The 12864-nt window shown below is 37.1% G+C and overlaps 2 non-coding genes and 1 pseudogene across 2 annotated transcripts; 1 reads left to right on the forward strand and 2 right to left on the reverse strand.

The window, feature by feature from the left end:
- Positions 1-2505: 2505 nt before the first annotated feature.
- Positions 2506-2579, reverse strand: Trnas-aga (transfer RNA serine (anticodon AGA)). Its single transcript has one exon. It is a non-coding gene; the product is annotated as a tRNA-Ser (tRNA).
- Positions 2580-2823: 244 nt separating this feature from the next.
- Trnas-aga (transfer RNA serine (anticodon AGA)) lies at positions 2824-2897 on the reverse strand. The gene has a single exon. It is a non-coding gene; the product is annotated as a tRNA-Ser (tRNA).
- Positions 2898-6759: 3862 nt separating this feature from the next.
- Positions 6760-8253, forward strand: LOC149052449 (uncharacterized; annotated as a pseudogene).
- Positions 8254-12864: the final 4611 nt, after the last annotated feature.

The following is a 12864-nucleotide window of genomic DNA, read 5'->3' on the forward strand; positions in this document are numbered from 1 at the left end:
TTGTTCATTCTATACATAAATGACCTCCATAATGCCTCTGAATTAACAGACCCTCTGCTTTTCGCTTATGAAACCAGTATCTTTTATTCTCATTCAAGCCCAAATTGCTTAGAACCCGTACTTAATGATGAACTCCAAAATATTGATGTTTGGCTGAAATGTAATAAGCTTTCAGTTAATATAAAGAAAACGAACTACATCATTTTTAATCTCAGACAGAAGAAATTTAACTCCAGCATTTGCCTCCCCTTTGGAAGTAAACCTCTACAACAATCTAACACAACCAAATTCCTTGGGTCTATATTGACGATCATCTCACTCGAAAACACCATATCAGCCATGTATGTAAACAAATCGCTAAATCAATAGGTATTATATTTAGGTCTCACTTTTTCCTATCCCCTACGATCAAACTCACTTTCTACAACACCTTCATTTATCCTTACATCGTCTTTAGTAACTCCGCCTGGTCGTCCACATATGTATCTAACTGAAATAGAATTTATTATTTGCAAAAGCGAGCTGAGTGGGCTATCACCAACTCAGACTATCGAACCCATTCCGCTCCTTTATTCTCCAAACTAGGAATTTTAGATACTTTCCAAGCCAATACGTTTGAAATCGCCAAATTCATGTTTTATAATAAAAATAACTTATTGCCCCTATTGCTTTTCAATCCGGCTTTTTGTAACGAATAGCCAAATTCACAACTATGATACCAGAACAGCCACTAATTATGAAACGCATTTGTGTCGTACAAATCTCAAGAAATTTACAAATTCAAACCTTCTTAGCTTTCAGACGAAAATGCAAGAGTTTTTATTTTTAAATAATCACTGAATTTGCCTAGTCACACATTCGCAGCACTTTTTCTTTCTCTTATTTATTATTGTAAGTGAGGTGGCTCTCCCATAGGCCCGGTGACTTTCTGGGTCTCTTCACCTATTAACACTGTAAATAAATTTTTGTATCACGTAAATAAGGTAAATAAAGATGATGATGATGATAAAACGTATTTACACCGACTACTTGGAGGAGTGGTGACTAAGTGTTAACAAATGTTGGATGTTAACATCACATTTCCTTTCGAAGCCATTTTATTGCCTGTGAAAGCGGAGACTGGGATCAATGCAATCTTTACTTCCGGTGTTCCCTTATCTCTAGAATACGAACGACTCAGTATTGTAGTAGCCCGAAGACGAAGTTCTTCTTCCCATTACAAAATTGAAAATAGAATGATGGGCCTAATTAGAAAATTAGTCAGTCTTAGAGATCAAAAAGGTCACGACTTTGGTAAAGTTTCCTTCAAAAGAAACTAAATATATGCTGATTTTACTGGTAGGGCTGCTATTATTTAAAAACAAACATACAAGACCCCAAAATTATGATGGTTTTTCTAAATCATGCCAAACCATCCAAGATGGCGTTTCTTTTTTAAGATTTTTAATTTTTTCCTCAATAATTTTCGACTCGTCAAAAGACACTGAAAAACGACCTATGCTTCTTTTTTTTTTTTAATCTAAAAACCTTTAATTCTTCCGTAACTCATATCAATTCTTAAACCACACTTCACTTGTTATTCAATATACTAAGCCGATGTTCACCAAGTTATCAGCAAATGTGTCCCCAAGATAAACGAATAGCTGCTGAAGTGGACAAGTGCCCCGTTAAAATCCTCTTGATTATAAAGAGAGGAAAAAAAGAAAAGAAACCACCCTTCACCCCTTTCTTCGTCCGCAGGTTAAATTGTCGTCATTTTGTGTCTTTTGATGTACTAATTGCTATTCGGGAGTAAAAGGAATGGGGGCCACCAAAACCCGTTTGTGATTGACAGGCGAAAAAAGCAGGAAAAAAGGTTCTTTAAGAGGTCGTTGTGTTGCTATGATGACCTAAATTGCTAACAAAAAATTAAATAATCGCAATCTGCTAAGGACTTTTCTTTCAATTTATTCTTCAATTTTTTTTAAATTTACCTATTTATTTATTTTTTGAAGCAAATGCCGTCGGAAAGTTGCCTTTGGCAATTGTCGAATGCTTCATCTTAGTTCCTTCCTTCCTTTCTCAAAATATACTTATGGTTCCTAAAATGTCTAATTTAAGGAATTTTACACAAATTTGCTCACACCAAAATTCTTAATTTTGTGTTCATTATTGACAAAGGCCTCCTACAGCTATATTATCATTTCCAATATAAAGCTATCAGTTAAATTAGATTCTAAAAGTAAAAGTGTCAGCGAGTGATTGACTATAAAGACAAATTATCGTTGTAATGCTCTATTTCTACTCTTACAATAAACATACTTATAAACATACTTACAGGTACTCCAACTTGATATTTGTACTGAAAATATCTGACTGCAATTTCTTTAATGGGTTACCGGACAAATAACTACAATTCAAGAACAAAAACATTTAGAGTGCATTAATAAATAATAATGATAACAATAACAATAATAGTAATTTAAAGTGAAATAAGAAATTTTGGAGAACTCGGAAAAAAATCCGAGCCCCAGATGGGATTTGAACCCACGACCCTCCGTGATCTAGTCGGATGCTCTAACCACTGAGCTACTGGAGACTCTATGGTGAGCAAGGGTCAACTTATGGGTCTTGACTGGAACCGCATCACGCGGTTACACAGCCAAGTAATTGGTGCGAACTCACTAACAGCATCGCGCTGTCACATTAAAGCATAACAAGATACGAACTCACTAACAGCATCGCGCTGTCACATTAAGGCATATCAAGATGCAGCCAACCAATCTCCAAAGTGAGTAAATTAAAGTGAAATAAGAAATTTTGGAGAACTCGGAAAAAAATCCGAGCCCCAGATGGGATTTGAACCCACGACCCTCCGTGATCTAGTCGGATGCTCTAACCACTGAGCTACTGGAGACTCTATGGTGAGCAAGGGTCAACTTATGGGTCTTGACTGGAACCGCATCACGCGGTTACACAGCCAAGTAATTGGTGCGAACTCACTAACAGCATCGCGCTGTCACATTAAAGCATAACATAAAGCATAACATAAAGCATAGTAATAATAATAATAATAATAACTTTTAAGGTTATTTTTAGCACTTCAAAACTAGAAACTACTAAAGGAGGAAGATATTACACTAAAAAATAAATGTGATTAAGGTTAGACTGCGCATGTCTGATAGAGAATAGCGTGTCAGAAAGCGGTGAAAGTACCGGACCCGGTGGTCTGGGCTGGAGCCCAGGTCCAAGGTACTCATGAGATTTTTTCCCCCAGTTCCAATCCCTGACTGTGTTCTTTAAACGACCGGATAGTCTCGGCACAGTCAGTAGAATTTTTCTACCTCTCTATGTTTCCTGTCTTCCTTGTTTACCGTGCCCTGTTAAATTTATAACTTTGGGATTGTCATGTGGGTTATTTATCGATTGTGAATATGTCATTCCCTTATATGTATTATCATTGTTCGCTTCTTTGCTCTTACGATCTGATGGTAAACAGTGCATTCTTTGACCCAACAAACGCGCCGTCTCAATTTGCGCTGAAATTCAAATTCCAATGCAACTCAGTCCGTTCAAACAATGATGAAAATGTTATCTACAACTCCATGCGATTTTCAGTACGGTAAATGCTCTATTTTCAGAGTTCAAACAAATTCCGTATAAGTGCAAAATTTTACCCGAGCCAACAGGAACAAACTCATAGCAGAGCTACGTGTTACGAAATTCTTGGTTGGTCCGTTGGTTATCTTACTCTTATCCCTCATTATGCTGTTAATAATAACAATAACATCATCTACTTGCAGAAATGACAGATGAACATTGTTTCTAAAAATGCCTGAAGACAAATTCTTTAGCTTGTTTTCGTCAAGAGTCCTTTTACAAGAAAACATATCAAAGTACCGATTTAGTTAGAGCTTCAAGATGATAAAAGACCTAAATTTTTCCAAGTATTAAAGCTTACTAAAAGAACAACAATAACAGAATCAACCCTACTACACACTTTTTGATTCAAACATACATGACATCTATTAAAACGATTTTTATCTTAGAACAGTTTTCTCCCATACTGCGTAAAAGAAAAAAAAAACATACAAAAAGGAAGATAACTCAAAATAGCAATAAAAACAGGAAAAAACATCGTTGGCATCCCTGTGCACAAGCAAAATGACCAAAAAAAAGCAACAGCTCTGGTAACCCTGTTTACAAAAATGATAGAGGGAGGGTGAGAGTAAAGGCTAATTTGAAACATTGTTTCTTACTTTACCGATTATATTCCATTTATGAGAGTCTCCGACATGTTTATTCAATTTTTAACAATTCTCTTTTACAACAGACACCCTCTTTCTTGTAGAAATTAAAATATTTTCACTCTATTTCATCACACTATATGTATTTGCGTGATTGATGTCGTTGATTTGAGCTTGGTTTTTCTTCACAAATGTTGTTGATAGATATTGGGCTACAGCCTCGCTTTCGCTCGACCTTTTCACCCATGATCCTGCGAAATGTCTTGAATCCACAGCTATAGAAAAAAAATTGCTATTTATTTTTCTCTCTTCCAGGTTACCGGGTTTTCTATCCGCACAGAGTAGCTCGTTCCAGCTTCTGACAATTTCTCATAAACGATCTACTTTGCAGAAAAGTTTCGCTTCATAATACATTAATGTTGTTCTCGGGTACGGTCTAGACAATGCACCTGACCTAAGAATTGAATAGTATCTTGTGATGTTCTGTGATTCATTTTCCCCAAATTCAAAACCTTTCGTGTAGATCACATACGAAAAAAATATTTGTTTAACTTTATACCAATCCTTCGCATGTGATTTCAAGAAAAAAACAGGTGCGCGTGCCGTCTCTAAACAAAGCATTATACACTGTATGGCAAGGAAGAGGTTAATAAATTTATAATTTGATTGAACTTTAAGCAATCTTGATGTTCCTCCCCTGACCCGAAGGAAGCCAGGAAAACGGTAAGGAAGAAACTAATGCCGGGATACTTCTCCGTCGATTGGATAGGGTATCAAATACAACCTCTGATAAAAAAGTAACTGCACAGTTTCAATTACAAAGAACAAATCTTCGAAGGGTTGTCAGCATTTCCCCATAATTTAATTAAATTTCTTTAAGAAGAGCTGTCAAGTTTAAGTATTAAGAAACTTGCGCTCCGAAGCCGCCAATAGAAAAGTATTTCATTTAAAAACAAACAAACGGCCAAAAACAAAAAGACAAAAATAAAGCAGTTCATCATCGACATAGAGTATTTTGAATTGTGTGGGCTCTCTCAATTTGTTAACTTTTCAGAAAAAATTTCCGACTGCCGGTCTACCGATCAGATAACCAAAGCATACCAATATTAACGCGAAACAAAAATGTCATTTCAAAGCTTGAAGCTCAGTAGATTCTGCTTTTTCTTAATAACTCGACTGTATGTTACATTTACTATTATTATTTTTTCCTTTTTTGCTTTTGTTTTAAATGGGTTGTTCAGGTAATAACCTTTAACTTATTGAAAAAAAATCCCCAATGTAGAGTCATTCACAACGAGATTCCGAGAAAGTTTTTGTAACAAAATTTTTGTTTGGGGCTGCTTTCATATTCCATTTTATATCATATCTTACACTTTTCTGTTCATAAAACTTTCTTTACATTTATGAACGCAAGAATCCTCTCTCTAAAAGCAAAGCAATTTATCTGGTTCAATGTTGTGCACATTTCTCATTTCCTAAATATTCCAGCCACCCCTCCGAGACTTTAAAAATACTTTACACCCAAAAGGCTTGGAAAAAGGACACAATGGACACAAACCTAATTTAAGCGCTCGAAATAATGGATATCAGCACGGAGAAAAACCTTTTTCCCCATTGCCTGGTTTTGTTTCCTATCACAAATCAGTATCGGAATTATTATTTGTGACACTCCACGGATTTCAGGGAATAAGATAAACGCACGCACACGGCACGTTATAACACGCTCGCGCGCCAGTAGCATAACACGCTTACCGTGCAGATATGTACATAAAAAAAATTGATTCTGGAAAGCGTGTTGGTAGTCATTTTTCATATCTGGCCAGCGCGGTAGAGCTTTGAATCTAGAACTCGCTAGATTTTTTTTTTTAAACACGCTAAGTTCCTTTGTTTCCTCAACACGCTAACTTATCTTCTACAACCCAGCTTAATTTGTCACTTGTGTTTGTCAAGTATGTTACCAACAGAATATAAGCGAAAATGAAGATCTCCTGTCCTTTTCGAAAGTTGTAATAAAAGAGGAAACACTCACGACAAATCACTTTCCCTCAGGATTTTCACGAGGAATTCAGTGAGCACGACGTGTTTCACAAGGTCCAGAGGAGCTCAGTTTGAACACATAAATTACTGTTTTAAAAGTTAATCCAAGCGCGTGAAATATAAATCCTTATCGCTTCACGCAGTTAATAAGCCCTATCAATCCTTTTGCAACAGATTATCGGCTCCATCTCCCCCTAACGACTCGGTCGCTGTTTGTCACTCTATGCAAGTCGGCATAGTTAGTTAGCCGGCGCAAAACGAAGCTTTCCGAGCGAAGCCGCGCATTATTCATTATTATATACATACCGAGATTTACGCACCAAAATTCATCGAGACAAAAATAGTTTCTTCGCGCTAGAGACGCCAGCTGACTGGTCATACGATTATCATTATTTTCACTAGTGAAAAAAACCGTGTCGCTTGCTCGCCGCTCCTCTTAACCGACAAATTGCACATTTCTAAGAGCTTAGGCGCACTTTTTTTTTTTTTAAGAAAGATGGCTTAAAATCAGATTAACCGTTTTCAGAGCCTAGATTTATCAGTAGAAGAGTTCATAGACGGACAGAAAATGAGAACACTAAGAAAAAGACTAAACAATATGTTACTCTGTTCCATGAATTTCTTGTTTTGAAAGGCAAGACGATGCAAATGAACGAATGACCCCTCAAGCGCTGAACAAGTTTAGTTCCTTCTAACGGTTCGCAGAAAAGAAGACAACTAGGAATACGAGCCTAATTCCTTAAGGGCATTTTTAGCTTTTAGCGCCATTTGAAGAAAAAAAAACTATGGACTTTGCCTTATGACGAAAAACACCAAAAAAAAAAACTAAACAAAAAAACACGACGTTGCTCTGTTCCACGAATTTCTTGTTTTGAAAGTCAAGACGAGACGAATGGACGAATGACTCCTCAAGCTGAACAAGTTTCTCAGCGAGTTCCTCATAACGGTTCGCAAAAAAGAACACAACGAGGAATACGAGCCTAATTCCCTAAGGACTTTCTTCGCCAGTTTTCAGCGCCATTCGAAGAAAAATATACTATGGACTTTGCCTTATGAAAAACGTCCAGTTCGAGCAAACTCGGAAAGCGCCTAAGTCAAAGCAAAGGGATCTAAAACGGAAAGGCATAGGCAACAAGCCTAATACTTCAACTGCTTTAAGTGAGGAAGATATTCAAGTTCTGTTTGAAAAGGATCTCTTGGGAAGTTCCACGGCAGAAGCGCTTTTAAACACGGTATGGCTCAACAACATAATCCATTTTAAGTTACTAGGCTGCAAGGAGCATAGACAAATGTGTTCAAGGGGAGACGTAAAACTTTTTCAAAACTTCCACAGGGCAGGAGTACCTCGAATTCAATGAAAGACAAACCAAAACTCGTTCAAGAAACGATCTATGGAATGTAAGAGCCATTGCACCGAAAATGTTTTCTGTGCCGAACAACCCGAAATGTTCCGTAAAAGCCTACAAAGTCTACGCAGAAAAGCGACCCGCGGAAATGGAAACCAACGATGCACCGTTTACTTTGACAGTACTAAATGTAAAATCTGGCAACAACGACGTACTGCCAACTGCTATTATGCAACTGTCAGGACACAAAAACGATCAAAGTATCACTCGGTACTCTACCGTCTCAAAGAAACAACAGTTGAATATGAGTCACACTCTCACTGGATTGAGTTCGAGAGAAATAACTCCCCAGTCTGGCACTTCTATTCCGGAGAAAAGAAAGCACGAGTTTGACGAACTCACTTATCCAACATTTCGTCCATTTTTTTCTCAGCAAAGCAAACAAGCAGCACAGCAGCCCGTTTCTCTTTTTTTCGGGTGCTGTTCAAAGCGGAGGACAAATAGGTGTGGCAGTAAACACTTTAAATCAATCGCCCACACTTTCAATGTGAGAGGAAAACCCTAGCAAAACTTACAAAAGAATCAAACCTCTTGATTCGGATTCTTACTGGTGTTTGTCAATTCAAGCATGCGGGTCCTCATAAGCAACAAAAAATGAAGTCTCGGGTTTTTCGACATATTTTCAGGATGTCTTATTTCATTCTTACTAGCTCTGCCTTTAAACGGCATTTTTGCTCGATAATTTAAATGTAAAGTATTTTACAAGGAAGCCATTTCAGTGCAACTCTCGAACTGTGAGGGCTTGACCGCGCGTTGTTTTCCTTTGAAAGAAAATAAAGATATGTTTATCTTTGAGTGCTGTTCGCTTATAAATCCAGGAACGTATATGATAAATAAGTTATTTCACGGTTGGTTCACTTTTGCGAATTTTATTGACTCGTTGTGAATAAAAATCGTACGCGCTCACCAGCCGTGAAACAACCTACAATTGAACGCTAATCTTGGCATCTTACGAGCTCTTCGTCTTTAGCACTGCGGTATATACCTTGCGCAACGCAAATTTAACGTGAGGATAATTAAAATTAACATGGTCGAAGGTACTAACGAGTCTTTTTTAGCTCACAAACACAGCGAACTTAAATTTTCAAACTCCTCTGGACCCTGTGCGTGTATTCACTTGCTTTTGGTTTCCATAGTTAGGTCATTTACACTAAAACATGTTTACACGTGCAAAGGAACAAGCAGACGCTTTGTACTCCTTCATTATCAAGTTTCAAAATGCAATTACTCATTCTTACGAGATGGTAAGGTGCAACACGTCGAGAACTAAAGGTTTCCACCGGTTGGACAGCGGAAAATTAGGCTTTCTTGTGCCCGTTTTACAAAGAAAGTTTGACTCGCCATTTTTTAGTGAGCAATGGAATCAGATAGCCGCTCGCATTAATACAAAATGTAGAGGAAAGAGAAGGACTCTTATTCACAGACTTGAGAAGACTTGTTTTGAAAACACAAAGATGGCACAACTAGTCTATCATTTCACACAAAAAATTATGGGTCAGTTAATTGAACAGAGTTAGCCATTATTCAACAAAACTGCCTTCTAAGTTATTTTAAATGTGGCTACTCTTGGCATATAAACTTCACTAATTATGGGGAGCCTAAAGAAGGCATAAAACGCAGACTAGAAAATCATCTATCTGCCCAGAATAATGCATTAACAAACAGGTTAGGTGACGACAGTCAAAGAAATAGGAATAAAAGTAATAAAGTTTGGTAAATAGACTGTCAGTTAATAAAAAAAAGTATATTAGATATTTAATGATTTTGTTCACTCCTTCAGTTTTTACAGTAACTTTATAACCATGCTTTTGTGTTTTAAATCTGGAAACTCAGTAGATTCTGTCGTATCGGTCATTGTTAAAACTGTCTTTGTTTTGATGCTACTTTTCGACATGGGAAAAGTATGTCGGACAAAAATATTCACCAAAACCTAATTTATTCTTTGCGAGCTTCAGTAATGACAGAGGATTAAGTTTAGATGATAAAGCAAAGGATTATGTTGACAGAAATACTAAAGGTCAAGTAAATTCGTTACATGAGGTCATACAACTCGGGTAATATTCATAGTGAAAATCTGCGTATTTAAGCGGTGAAACTAAAAAAATTATTTCTCGAAAACTAAAACATATTTCCACAAAAAAACCTACACCACAATCATTAGGACATATTGGGCTACCAAATAAGAAAATTAGCTCTTAATTTTCTTTAAATTGAGCTGCCGAGTTTAAGCACCGAAACATTTGCAAACCAGATGCGTTCCTAGGCTGTCGATAGAATATTTGCGGCGAAAAAGAAAAAAAAAGCCAACATCGCTTTATTTTCTTTCATTGTTCTAGCAACGTTCGGACCAAATCTTGCGGATTCCGTCAATTCTATATTTGAACGGCGGAGAGCTTTTTCTGTGTTTATATATTCTAATCTAAACACGAAGGGAAGCCGGGAGAATCCAAGAAGGTTATGCAAACGCTAGACACAATTAAGGCTTTACATAGCTTTAGAAAGTATCCAAAAAAATTATTGCCTATTCATGTTACTTGTTTATTTTCTGTAACGAACTTATCCGAGATTTAGAATCAAGCGCGAGCGGACGAACTCCCTTTTCCTAGCATAGAAGATGTAACCCTCCAGTGGCTACCCAACCTTCCTCCCCGCCCCTTCCTTCCACCCTAATGCTCGAAGGCTAATTAGTCTTAGAACTAATGGCCTGAGTGGATACATCATAAATTTTATCTGATTGATGACTAAAAAGCCTAGCCTTAGCTACTGAAACAAAACAATGATACACTTTGTGACTTTGGTGAATATGTCTGATCATTCCAATGTTGTAACTGTCACAATTATCCCTGTAAGTCTTTCGTTGTCCCTGCTCATCGTCCCTGTACATTGCCTGCATGATTAAAATTAGAAAGAATAGCCTTCACTGTTGACTTACAGCGCTCTTAATTGGATATTGTTCATAAATATGTCTTCTGGCAAATTCTCCAACTGGTTGTTGTCCAAGAGCCTGTCAACAAATGACGATAGTTAGTCTTCAGGTGCATTACTGATATAAACGTATTATCATTTTCATCAATATCTTCAAGTGACAAGAAATGTTTTTGGTAAGAGCCCATGTTGCTCATAGTACAGCAACGTATTTATATTTTCAGGTAAATCTGTCAACTCCATTATTTAGTTTCGCTTATCAGGCGCAAATGTCTTTTAAGACATCCATCCGTAAGTAACACATTCGTCAATCTATTATTTTCCACAGGAAAGATTTTAATGTCGGCATGCGAAACAACATGATATTCGAGTTTCTTAAATGGGCTTTTCCTTACCATTATAAAATAAGGTGAAAACACAAACAATAGTTTATGCAAAGAGCATTTAAAATAGCTTGGACAATTTTCGTGATTTTTCCCTTTTTGTGATTGAATTCGAAAAGTTCAATCCGAAGTTCCCTGTGATGTATGTAGCGAACGATTTTTCCTGAACCGAGCGATTTGATAAAATATCCTTGGTCAAGTGTTGGTTCGGCCTTATCAAAAGCGATAGCTATTCAATTTACTCAGTTTTAGTTGTCTTAATATTCCTGAAAAATACCGTAAGTTCAGAAGCTTGTAGTACTGTTCATATGTCGAGTTAGAACAATTTGACAGTTTCTAAAACAACAGCTGTCAGAGAATATTTGCCACTGTGAGTTCAGAGCAGGGCAACTTCAATGCGCTGTCACAACTCTCAGTAGAATATGGTTTCTGGAGCTTTAAGTCGCAGTCTCTCTAGAAGCGGACCGGTGCATTTCGGTTTAAAACAATTGACCTCTTTCGAACTAGTCCCATGAATCGGTTTTAGTCTAAAAGAATACGAAGCAACCTTGATTTCCCGAAATAATGAAAACTAAATTTTTCCCGTGCGAAAATCCGTTCTGCGCTGGAAGGCCTATTTTTTATTAACTATCATAAATGGCTCGTTTTTTCACAAAATTCTTGTTTGAAGAACTTTTTCGCTTCGCATATTTAGATCGATCATTTATAAGAACAAATCACGTAATTTTTTTTAATTTTTCAATGGTTTTTGACACTGAAAATTATTTTTTCGCTTAACATCTATTTCCTTCTGCTGCCATGACCGTAAACATGCAACTTTCAATCTCGCCTCTGCTTAAAATTCCAACTTGTTCCCGATGACATTTTTATTCAGAATAATTAAAATAAGAGAGAGGGGTATGTAAATTCGAAAATATATTGTGATTTCGGTTAAATTTTTTTTAACAGAGCGGGATCATTTTTGAAAATTACAAGCAACACTGCAAAAAGAGCGGACTTAACTATATATAAAATTTACGTATACAACTTATGGTGGATGCCTGAATTGAGCACTTTGAAGCTTCTCTATGCTTGTTGATGCCATAAAACAGCATTTAGAAGGGAAAATTCTCAATTCCATCCGCCGAAAGTTGACTCTTCGCCCTAAGCGACCTATTGTTTTCTTTATCACTCAGAGCTCAAATGAAAAATGCAGGAAATGGCACTTTCGAGACGCTATAGATTTAAAATCTTCTGTAAGAGCATGCTCCTAGATTCATTACTTTGGACGGCCTTCGGCGCTCGGTGTTATCTTCTCGTGCGTTCACCTTAAAAATCTCACGCTACACCTGGAGGATGTCAACTTCTCGAAGAAATCGGAATAAATTTACAATTAGATGAACAATAACGTACAATAATACCCACCAGCGCTACGCTCAAAAATAGAAACGTATGAACAATTCATCGGCGGAGTGAAGGTGGCGACGTTATTCGTAATTTCATTCATCGCTTCATACGTGCATTGCATGTGGCCACAGAGTTTGTCGGATGTGATATATATTACTACGACCCTTATAAAGCCACTATCACACTGACAACCTCGCATTTTTTTAAGAAAGATGGCTTCTAATCAGACTAACCGTTTTCAGAGCCTAAATTTATCAGTAGAGGAGTTCATAGACGGACAGGAAAATAAAAACACCAAGAAAAAGACTAAACGATATGTTGCTGTGTTCCATGAATTTCTTGTTTTGAAAGGCGGGACGAGGCAAATGAACTAATGACTCCTCAAGCGCTGAACAAGTTTGTCAGCGAGTTCCTTATAACGGTTCGCAAAAAAGAAGACAACTAGGAATACCGGCCTAATTTCTTAAGGGCATTCTTCGCTAGCTTTGAGCGCCATTCGAA

This window comes from Pocillopora damicornis, chromosome 1 (genome assembly GCF_964200805.1).
Source record: "Pocillopora damicornis chromosome 1, jaPocDami1.2, whole genome shotgun sequence".
NCBI classification, from domain to species: Eukaryota; Metazoa; Cnidaria; class Anthozoa; order Scleractinia; family Pocilloporidae; genus Pocillopora; species Pocillopora damicornis.